Source organism: Lolium perenne, chromosome 7 (assembly GCF_019359855.2).
Source record: "Lolium perenne isolate Kyuss_39 chromosome 7, Kyuss_2.0, whole genome shotgun sequence".
In the NCBI taxonomy this organism is placed as follows: Eukaryota; Viridiplantae; Streptophyta; class Magnoliopsida; order Poales; family Poaceae; genus Lolium; species Lolium perenne.
The window spans coordinates 119884965-119897755 of NC_067250.2; positions in this window are offsets into that span (position 1 = coordinate 119884965).

Genomic DNA, 12791 nt, shown 5'->3' on the forward strand with positions numbered 1-12791 from the left:
ATTACCGGGGAGAAAGAGGATTTCTGCAAGGGGAGTCTCTCATCTCCAATCTCTTTACTTTGTTATTGTTTTGCTTAGTTTACTTTATTTTGTTTTGTTTGCTTTATTATATCAAAGACACACACACAAAACAGTTTCCTTTTTTAGTTATCTTTATATCAAAAACACAAAAATAAATTAGTTTCTATTATTACTGTTATTTCTGTTGCTTAGTTTTAATTTTGCTAAAATGGGTTCCGCTGAAAATACTAAGTTGTTGACTTTACTAGCACCAACAACAATGATTTTATTTGTACACCTATTGCTCCACCTGCTCCCGAAGCAGCCTTCTATGAAATTGAACCTGCTTTATTAAATCTTGTTATGAAAGAGAAATTTACTGGTGTTAGTACTGAAGATGCTGCCTCTCACCTTAATAATTTTGTTGAACTTTGTGAGATGAAAAAGTATAAGGATATAGATGGTGACATTATTAAACTGAAATTGTTTCCTTTCTCTTTGAGAGGGAGAGCTAAAGATTGGTTGCTATCTTTGCCTAGAAATAGTATAGATTCTTGGGTTAAATGCAAAGATGCTCTTATTGGAAAATATTATCCTCTTGCTAAGATTATATCTTTGAGAAGTGACATAATGAATTTTAGGCAATTTGATAATGAACATGTTGCTCAAGCTTGGGAAAGAATGAAATCTTTGGTAAAGAATTGTCCCACTCATGCAATGACTACTTGGATGATCATCCAAACTTTTTAGGCAGGACTAAATTTTTATTCAAAAAATCTCCTGGATTCAGCTTCTGGAGGCACCTTTATGTCCATTACTTTGGAGGCTGCAACAAAATTACTTGATGATATGATGATAAATTAATCTGAATGGCACACCGAGAGAGCTCCACAAGGTAAGAAGGTAAATTCTGTCGAAGAATCCTCCTCCTTGAGTGATAAAATTGATACTATTATGCCTGTGCTTGTTAATGGTAAAGCACATATTGATCCAAATAATATTCCGTTAGCTTCTTTGGTTGCTCAAGAAGAACATGTTGATGTGGATTTTATTAAGAGCAACAATTTTAACAACAATGCTTATAGAAATAATTTTGGTAGCAAAAATTATAGGACATATCCTTCTAATAATGGTAATTCTTTTGAAAATTATTATGGTAATTCCTACAACAACAATAAAAGTGCACCCTCTGATCTTAAAGTCATGCTTAAGGATTTTTTAGTAAACAAATTGTTTTCAATAAAACTGTTGAGGAAAAGCTTGGCAAAATAGATATTCTTGCTTCTAAAGTTGATAGCCTTGCTCATGATGTTGAATTTCTTAAATTAAAAGTGTTACCTCATGATGTTAAATAAAGTAAAACTTTGAATGACATTCAAGTTAGAATTGATGAAAACATTAGGATGTTGGCGGAATTGCATGCTAGGTGGGAAAGAGAAGATGAAATTGCTAGAAATAATAATTTGACTAAAGTTTGTACCATCACCACAACCAGTAGTAATGTAGTTTCAAATGCTAGTCACTCTCCTACTATTAATGGTAAATTAATTGGTGTAGGAAAAGTCCCCGCTCCTTCTACAAAATTGCCTAGAACCACTGAAACTGCTCCTGATAAGTGTGCTGAAATTTTTCGAAGTATCGGAGACAAGAGTCCTTTTACCTTTGATAATAATGAGTTTGATTTTGATGACTGCAATATCTCTGAAATAATTAAGTTCTTACAAAAGCTTGCTAAAATTACTAATGCTAGTGCTATAAATATGGCTTTTACAAAGCACATTACAAATGCTCTTATGCAAATTACAGAGGAGAAATTAAAATGCGAAGCCTCTATTCCTAGAAAGTTAGAAGATGGCTGGGAGCCCATCATTAAGATGAAAATAGATGGATTTGATTGCAATGCTTTATGTGATCTTGGTGCAATACTTCTGTTATGCCTAGAAAAAATATATGATATGCTTGAATTGCCACCATTGGAACAATGTTATTTGAATGTTCATCTTGTTGATACTGCTGCAAAGAAACCTTTGGGGAGAGTTGATAATGTTCTTATTATGGTTAACAATAACCTGGCCCCCGTTGATTTTGTTGTTTTAGATATTGAATGCACTGCGTCTTGTCCAATTATATTGGGAAGATCGTTTCTTAGAACTGTTGGTGCTCCTATTGACATGAGAGATGGGATTATTAAATATCAATTCCCACTCAAGAAAGGTATGGAACGCTTCCCTCGAAAAATAAAGAAGTCACCTTATGGCTCTATTATTAGAACAAAGGGATTTCTATTTTCGTTCCCTCGGGTCCTTAGTTTTGCTCGGTTTTCCCGAGCCGCTTAGTTTTTCCCCAGTTTTCCCCAAGCCCTTGTCTAAAACCCTCACAAGGAGCTCGGACGGGAGGAATCCCATTTAATTGACCGTTGGTTGGTGCTGGCAAGTGGGGCCGCTGTTGGTGCCCCGCAATGCACACGTCTGCACTTATCTAGATCATCGTGGGACCCACTACTTGTCCATGTTAGCGCGCCGGACCCACAGCTTACCCAGTTGACCGTTGCAAAATGGGAGACCGAGCCAGCCCCGCGCCCTTGCCCGTGCCATTGCTTCCCCTTTCTTACCCCGCGCCCCATGGTTCTTCTTCTCCGCCAGCGATAACCCTTCTCCGGCAGGCGGATGATGTCTAGTTTCTCTTCGACCTCCCGTTCTTCATGGCTGAAGTATGGACCCGTGCCTTTGACAAGATGCCCTGACTGCCCACACCATGAGCCTCTGAAGCGGTCGATCTGTAAGACGGACGACAACGGTAACCGTGGACGTGAGTTCCTTGCATGCGAGAGCTTGCCATATAGAGAGGGGGATAAGGTTAGATCTCGCTCCAATTGCTCTGTTTTCTCTCAATTTTCTTGTTATTTCCTCGAATTTGGGATTTAGGGTTCACATTGTTGTTTTCAGATCCTGAAGAAATGCAGGTATTTCGAGTGGATCGATGTGTACGTTCAAAGGATTCAATTGCAGGAATCAATTGGCGCTATTGGGGAGGGGGAGACTGATACGTCTCAAACGTATCTATAATTTCTTATGTTCCATGCTACTTTATTGATGATACTCACATGTTTTATACAAACTTTATGTCATATTTATGCATTTTCCGGCACTAACCTATTGACAAGATACCGAAGAGCCAGTTGCTGTTTTCTGCTGTTTTTGGTTTCAGAAATCCTAGTAAGGAAATATTCTTGGAATTGGACGAAATCAACGCCCAGGGTCTTATTTTTCCACGAAGCTTCCAGAAGACCGAAAGGGAAACGAAGTGGGGCGACGAGGAGCCAACACGATAGGGCCACGCGGCCCTGGAGTGTTGGGCCCTCGCGTCGCCCCCTGACCTACCCTTCCGCCTACTTAAAGCCTTCGTCGCGAATACCCCAGTACCGAGAGCCACGATACGGAAAACCTTCCAGAGACGCCACCGCCGCCAATCCCATCTCGGGGGATTCAGGAGATCGCCTCCGGCACCCTGCCGGAGAGGGGAATCATCTCCCGGAGGGCTCTTCATCGCCATGATCGCCTCCGGATTGATGTGTGAGTAGTTCACCCCTGGACTATGGGTCCATAGCAGTAGCTAGATGGTCGTCTTCTCCTCATTGTGCTATCATTGTTGGATCTTGTGAGATGCCTAACATGATCAAGATCATCTATTTGTAATACTACATGTTGCGTTTGTTGGGATCCGATGAATATGGAATACTATGTTATGTTGATTATCAATCTATCATCTATGTGTTGTTTATGATCTTGCATGCTCTCCGTTGCTAGTAGAGGCTCTGGCCAAGTTGATACTTGTAACTCCAAGAGGGAGTAATTATGCTCGATAGTGGGTTCATGCCTCCATTAAATCTGGGACAGTGACAGAAAGTTCTAAGGTTGTGGATATGCTGTTGCCACTAGGGATAAAACATCAATGCTTTGTATAAGGATATTTGTGTTGATTACATTACACACCATATTTAATGCAATTGTCTGTTGTTTGCAACTTAATACTGGAAGGGGTGCGGATGCTAACCCGAAGGTGGACTTTTTAGGCATAGATGCATGCTGGATAGCGGTCTATGTACTTTGTCGTAATCCCAATTGAATTTCACACTACTCATCATGATATGTATGTGCATTGTTATGCTCTCTCTATTTGTCAATTGCCCAACTGTAATTTGTTCACCCAACATGCTATTTCTTATCGGAGAGACACCACTAGTGAACTGTGGACCCCGGACCATTCTTTTACATCGAATACAATCTACTGCAATACTTGTTCTTACTGTTCTTTGCAAACATCATCTTCCACACTATACATCTAATCCTTTGTTTACAGCAAGCCGGTGAGATTGACAACCTCACTGTTAAGTTGGGGCAAAGTATTTTAATTGTGTTGTGCAGGTTCCACGTTGGCACCGGAATCCCTGGTGTTGCGCCGCACTACACTCCGTCACCAACAACCTTCAACGTGCTTCTTGACTCCTACTGGTTCGATAAACCTTGGTTTCTTACTGAGGGAAACTTGCTGCTGTACGCATCACACCTTCCACTTGGGGTTCCCAACGGGCGTGTGCTTTACGCGTCATCAAGCTAAATTTCTGGCGCCGTTGCCGGGGAGATCAAGACACGCTGCAAGGGGAGTCTCCTACTTCCAATCTCTTTACTTTGTTTTTGTCTTGCTTTACTTATTTTATTTACTACTTTGTTTGTTTTCTTATATTAAAATACAAAAAAATTAGTTACTTGCTTTACTCTATTTATTATCTTGTTTGCGTTCTCTATATTAAAAACACAAAAAATTAGTTATTTGCATTTACCTTATTTTTGTTATCATGACTAGTCCCGTAGTTGTTACTCTATCACCTGAGGAATCGATCTTTACTTTTAAACAAGGGGGTGAGGAGAGTTTTAAAGAAGTCTGGTCTAGAATTTTTGATTCTTATAGTAAAACTGAACCTAAAATGACACTAAGTTTGCTTCTTAGTAATTTTTATTTTGGGCTCATTCTTCGTTATAGATATGCCTTAGATGCTGTAGTGGGAGGAGATTTCCTTCACTGTGATGGGGATCAAGCTTTTAATGCCATAAAAAAATTGGTTACATCATCTAGCTCCGCTAATAATTTTGATCCATCTCTTGTTAGTATTTATAATAGGTTGAACACTCTTGAGACAAGTGTATCTTGCTTAAAAGAAGGGTATGGTCGGATTCGTGAGCATTTTGATTATGTTCCAATAAACTCTGATCCTTCAATGTGGGACCCTACTATTAAAGTCACTATTGATGGTAAAAAAAATTATGCCCGTTGTGATATTATGACTGAATTTTGCCTTATGCCTGAAAGTATTTATGAATCTTTGACACTTTGGGGACTTACTGAAGGTGGAGAAGGAATAACTCTTACTGATAACTCTGTTATAATTCCTAAGGGAATAGCTGAAGGAGTATTCACAACCCTTCTTGGAAGAACGGTATCCACTGATTATCTCGTTATTGAATGTGTAGGGATAGGACAAATGACACTTGGAAGATCCCTGCTGAAACTCTTGGGAGCAACCATAGATGTAGGGAAAGGCGCTCTAAATTCCTCTATACCGGAATGTGGTCATATATTCCCTAAACCAAAGAGTAAGAAGGGTAGGCGCAAAGCCCCCGGTAAGAATGCTAATGCTTCATCTCTTGATAATACTTGATTCACACTTTCTGCGCCTAGCTGAAAGGCGTTAAAGAAAAGCGCTTATGGGAGACAACCAATGATTTTACTACAGCACTTTTGTTTTACATTTGAGTCTTGGAAGTTGTTACTACTGTAGCAACCTCTCCTTATCTTAATTTTATTGCATTGTTGTGCTAAGTAAAGTCTTTGATAGTAGAGTTGATACTAGATTTGGATTGCTGCGCAGAAACAGATTTCTTACTATCACGAATTTGAGTCGCCCCGTCTGTAGGTAACTCAGAAAAATATGAAAATTTACGTGCGTGATCCTCAGATATGTACGCAACTTTCATTCAATTTAAGCATTTCCATCTGAGCAAGTTTAGTGCCCCAGAAAAATTCGTCATTACGTACTATTCTGTTTTGACAGATTCTGCCTTTTATTTCGCATTGCCTGTTTTGCTATGTTTGATGGATTTCTTTGTTCCATTAACTTTCAGTAGCTTTGTGCAATGTCCAGAAGTGTTAAGAATGATTATGTCACCTCTGAACATGTGAATTTTTGATTATGCACTAACCCTCTAATGAGTTTATTTTGAGTTTGGTGTGGAGGAAGTTTTCAAGGATCAAGAGAGGAGGATGATACAATATGATCAAGGAGAGTGAAAAGCTCTAAGCTTGGGGATACCCCCGTGGTTAATCCCTTCATATTTCAAGAAGACTCAAGCATCTAAGCTTGGGGATGCCCAAGGCATCCCCTTCTTCATCGACAAATTATCAGGTCACCTCTAGTGAAACTATATTTTTATTCGGCCACATCTTATGTACTTTACTTGGAGCGTCTTTATGTTTATGTTTTTGTTTTGTTTGAATAAAATTGGATCCTAGCATTCATTGTATGGGAGAGAGACACGCTCCGCTGTTGCGTATGAACACATATGTTCTTAGCTTTATTCTTAATATTCATGGCGAAGGTTGAAACTGCTTCGTTAATTGTTATATGGTTGGAAATAGAAAATGCTACATGTGGTAATTGGTATAATGTCTTGAATAATTTGATACTTGGCAATTGTTGTGCTCATATAGATCATGTTTAAGCTCTTGCATCATGTACTTTGCACCTATTAATGAAGAAATACTGTAGAGCTTGTTGACATTTGGTTTGCATGATTGGTCTCTCTAGAGTCTAGATATTTTCTGGTGAGGGTTTGAACAACAAGGAAGACAGTGTAGAGTCTTATAATGCTTGCAATATGTTCTTATGTAAGTTTTGCTGTACCGGTTCATACTTGAGTTTGCTTCAAACAACCTTGCTAGCCTAAGCCTTGTATTGAGAGGGAATACTTCTCGTGCATCCAAAATCCTTGAGCCAAAAACTTTGCCATTTGTGTCCACCATACCTACCCACTACATGGTATTTCTCTGCCATTCCAAAGTAAATTGCTTGAGTGCTACCTTTAAAATTCCATTTTTTGTCTTTGCAATATATAGCTCATGGAAAAAATAGCTTAAAAACTATTGTGGTATTGAATATGTACTTATGTATCTTATTTCTTAATAAGTTGCTTGCTGAGCGATAACCATGTTCCTGGGGACGCCATCAACTATTTCACTTTTGTTGAATATCATGTGAGTTTCTATGCATGTTCGTCTTTTCTAAAGTAAGGGTGATTTATCATGATCAAATGGTTTGAGTATGCATATTGTTAGAGAAGAACATTGGGCCGCTAACTAAAACCATGATCCATGGTGGAAGTTTCAGTTTGGACAACAATCCTCAATCTCTTATGAGAATATTATCTGTTGTTGAATGCTTATGCATTAAAGAGGAGTCCATTATCTGTTGTCTATGTTGTCCCAGTATGGATGTCTAAGTTGAGAATAATCAAAAGCGAGAAATCCAATGCGAACTTTCTCCTTAGACCTTTGTACAGGCAACATAGAGGTACCCCTTTGTGACACTTGGTAAAAACATATGCTATGCAATGATAATGCATGTAAATCCAAGCTAATTAGGACAAGGTGCGGGCGCTATTGGTAATCTATGCATGAGGCTTGCAACTTATAGGATATCTTATACATAACACATATGCTTTATTACTACCGTTGACAAAATTGTTTCTGTTGGAGATATGCCCAAGAGGCAATAATAAATGGTTATTATATATCTTTGAGTTTATGATAATGTTTACATACCATGCTATAATTGTATTAACCGAAACATTGATACATGTGTGTTATGTGAACAACAAGGAGTCCCTAGTAAGCCTCTTGTATAACTAGCTTGTTGATTAATAGATGATCATCGTTTCATGATCATGAACATTGGATGTTATTAATAACAAGGTTATGTCATTATGTGAATGATATAATGGACACACCCAATTAAGCGTAGCTTAAGATCACGTCATTAAGTTATTTGCTATAAGCTTTCGATACATAGTTACCTAGTCCTTCGATCATGAGATCATGTAAATCACTTATACCGGAAGGGTACTTTGATTACATCAAACGCCACTACGTAAATGGGTGGTTATAAAGGTAGGATTAAGTATCTGGAAAGTATGAGTTGAGGCATATGGATCAACAGTGAGATTTGTCCATCCCGATGACGGATAGATATACTCTGGGCCTTCTCGGTGGAATGGTGTCTAATTAGCTTGCAAGCATATGAATGGTTCATAAGAGACCACATACCACGGTACGAGTAAAGAGTACTTGTCAGGAGACGAGGTTGAACAAGGTATAGAGATACCGATGATCAAACCTCGGACAAGTAAAATATCGCGTGACAAAGGGAATCGGTATCGTATGTAAATGGTTCAGTCGATCACTAAAGTCATCGTTGAATATGTGGGAGCCATTATGGATCTCCAGATCCCGCTATTGGTTATTGGTCGGAGAGAAGTCTCAACCACGTCTGCATAGTTCGTGAACCGTAGGGTGACACACTTAAGGTTTGATGTCGTTTAAATAGATATGGAATATGGAATGGAGTTCAAAGTTTTGTTCGGAGTCTCGGATGGGATCCAGGACATAACGAGGAGTTCCGGAATGGTCCGGAGAATAAGATTCATATATAGGAAGTCACTTTCCAAGTTTGGAAAATGATCCGGTGAATTTATGGAAGGTGGTTTCTAGAATTATCCAAAATAAATCACTATGGAAGGTGGAGTCCCTGTTGGACTCCACCAACCCTAACTTGCCCACCAAGTGGGAGGGTGGAGTCCATGGTGGACTCCACCTCCTTGGTCGGCCAAGCAAGGGGGGAAAGGGGAGAGTCCCAACCCAACTAGGTTTCGTCCATAAGGCAGTTTTTCTGTTGGGGTCTTATTCGAAGACTTTGGGCAAACCCTTGTGGTTCCACCTATATAATGAGGAGGAGAGGGAGGGGGCAGCCCTATGACTTGGCCGCACCACCCATAGGGGGACCCTGGCCGGCGCCCCTACCTCCCTCTCTCCCAAACCCTAGCGCCCCTCCTCCACATAATACTCTCGCAGCGCTTAGGCGAAGCCCTGCCGGAGTTCTCCACTGATGACCCACAAGTATAGGGGGTGTATCGTAGTATCTTCGATAAGTAAGAATGTCGATCCCAACGAGGAGCAGAAGGTGTTGACAAGCAGTTTCGATGAAGGATTCACTGTAAATGCTCACAGACAAGTATTCAGGGGGTTTTGATGTAACAGATGAATAAAGTACGAGTAAGTAAAGTGCGAGAGTAACAATTGCAGCGAGTGGCCCAATCCTTTTTAGCACAAAGGACAAGCCGGTTTGTTTACTTATAATGACCAAACGTTCCTGAGGACACACGGGATTTTAGTCTAGTGCTTTCGCTACATATGGCTAATTAATCTTCATTGTTTTGATAAGTGTTGTGTGGGTGAACCTATGCTAATGTACCGCCCTTCCTAGGACTAATACATACTTGTGATTATACCCCTTGCAAGCATCCGCAACTACAAGAAAGTAATTAAGATAAATCTAACCACAGCCTTAAACTCTGAGATCCTGCTATCCCTCCTGCATCGATATACCAACGGGGGCTCAGGTTTCTGTCACTCCGGCAACCCCGCAATTGGCAAACGAGTACAAGATGCATTCCCCTAGGCCCATGAAGGTGAAGTGTCATGTAGTCGACGTTCACATGACACCACTAGAAGAATAACACCACAACTTAAATATCATAACATTGAATATTACTCAACCATGGTTCACTACTAACATTTAGACTTCACCCATGTCCTCAAGAACTAAACGAACTACTCACGAGACATCATATGGAACATGATCAGAGGTGATATGATGATGAATAACAATCTGAACATAAACCTTGGTTCAATGGTTTCACTCAATAGCATCAACAACAAGTAGAAATCAATACCGGGAGAGTTTCCCCTATCAAACAATCAAGATCAAACCCAAATTGCTACGGAGGTGACGATGTGCAGCAGTGGAGACGGCGGTGATGATGGTGGAGATGATGGTGATGGTGATGGAGATGATGTCCAGCTCGATGACGGTGACGATGGCGTCGATTTCCCCCTCTGGGAGGGAATTTCCCCAGCGGATCTCAGCCGCCGGAGAGCTCTTTTCTCTCTGGTGTTCTCCGCCCCGCAGAGGCGGCTGTAACTCTTCGCGAGGTACCCTCTGTGGCTTAGGTTTTCGGTACTTTGGATTTCGCGAAGAAAAGGTGGCGAAATAGGCTATGGGCCCACCAAACCACAAGGGGGCGCGGCCAGGCCATGGGCCGGGACGCCCTTTGGTGTGGGCCCACCTTGGGTCCACCTGGCTGCCCCTTCGGCTTCCTTCGTCATACGGGAAAATAGGATTTTTGGTATAATTTCCTTCCACAGTTGATCTTCCGAAATATTGCGTTACGACGGTGCTTTTTCCAGGCGAGAATCCTGGCTCCGGTGCTTGATCCTCCAATAATGATGAAACATGCAAAATAGATGAAATAACATAAGTATTGTGTCCAAACATGAAATATATCAATGAATAACAGCAAATTATGATACAAAATAGTGATGCAAATTGGACGTATCAACTCCCCCCAAGCTTAGACTTCGCTTGTCCCCAAGCGAAACTGAACTCGGTAAACAGGACCACATGTTTATGGAGTGAAGAGTCGATAAATAAAATACGGACAAGAAGCATCATATTCATTCACACAAGACATTCTAGTAAACAACTTCCTCATATAACTCAACTTGAAACAAGTATAAGGTAATCACAAATAAAGGTGCATAAGAAATCATAGTTGGTGATGGCAAACTTCGTTCTTGGTCAGAGAACAATTAACAGGTTATACTTATCTATCGAGCAATGCTCTCATATTAAAGTTTATATTGCACAACTTGCATACTCAATCATAATAGTCTCCTCATGAACATTGATAACTTGCAAAGCTATATTCATTCAGATAAAACTTGTACTAAACAAGGAAAAGTAAAAGACATGATGAAGTAAATCACAATATAATGGTTTGATCACAACTACTCAAATGCTTGCTTGAGATGGAGGGAAATACGTTTTATGACTGAACATAAAGTAAAAGACAGGCCCTTTGCAGAGGGAAGCAGGGATTAAATCATGTGCTAGAGCTTTTTCAGTTTTGAAATCATATAAAGAGAATAAAAGTAAAGTTTTGAGAGGTGTTTGTTGTTGTCAACGACTGGTAGCGGGTACTCTAACCCCCTTGCCAAACAGACCTCCAAAGAGCGGCTCCCATGAAGGACGTCGTCTCTACCAGCAAGGTAGATCATCCCTCTTCTCTTTTGTTTACACATGTACTTTAGTTTATTTAAGGATGACACTCCCCCCAACCTTTGCTTACACAAGCCATGGCTAACCGAATCTCGGGTGCCTTCCAACAATCTCATACCATGGAGGAGTGTCTATTGCAAAATTAAGTTGCTTACTGATGAATCAGAGCAAAACATGTGAAGAGAATTATTAATGAAAGTTGATTAATTGGGGCTGGGAACCCCGTTGCCAGCTCTTTTTGCAAAATTATAGGATAAGTGGATGAAGCCACTAGTCCATTAGTGGAAGCTGCCTAACAAGACTGAAAGATAAAACACCACATACTTCCTCATGAGCTATAAAACATTGACACAAATAAGAAGTAATAAATTTTGAATTGTTTAAAGGTAGCACATGAAGTATTTACTTGGAATGGCAGAAAATACCATGCAGTAGGTAGATATGGTGGACACAAATGGCATAGGTTTGGGTTCAGGTTTGGATGCACGAGAAGCATTCCCTCTCAGTACAGGTCTTTGGCTAGCAAGGTTAATTAGCAAGCATAAGAGTTGATGGAAACAAACAAATATACATGTGATAGACATAATCATGCATCTTTCTTGCAAGCACAAACAATTTTAACCTCAGAATAATAAGCTATGAGCTAACAAGAAAGGAAGACAATGAAACAACTACATGTATTTCTCTTTTCTACTTAAACCTCAAAGTGTTGTTGCTATTGACCAATGCTAAGTTTGCCAAAACCAAATAGATTTATTCGATGCTCCCAAAGTGATACCAATACTAAGAACAAGGTAAATCATATAATAGAATTTTAACCTAAAATAAGATGTGCAATATGTAAATGATAAGACTTCTCATTAATATTTCATAACGATAACTCACACCAATGGATACATAGATAACCAACTAAAGGAGAGATACTTCCACACTGCAACCCATCTTATATGATAACTTCCCTACTCATGATATGACACTACTTGACAGTAGAAAGTAAAAGGTAATAAGGATGTGATACCGCGGCACTCCCCCAAGCTTGGAACAAACCAAGGGGATGCCAATACCGATGATGAATTACTCCTTCGGCGATGATGGTGATGAACTCCTCCCGCGCTTCCTTGTGATGGGAATCGAGTAATATTCCAGCATTCTACGGAGACGGTAATTCTCCTCCTGGAGTATCTCCACTTCTCTTCTTAGAGCCCGGTATTGATGACAAAACTCATTGGTAGTCCGCAGAGCCTCTTCCAACACGGGGAAAGAGTCGAGGCTAAAAGCAGGTGGTAAGGATCCTTGCAAGTTATGAGAGAAAGAACGTCGAGTGTCAACAGATCCCACCAAGATT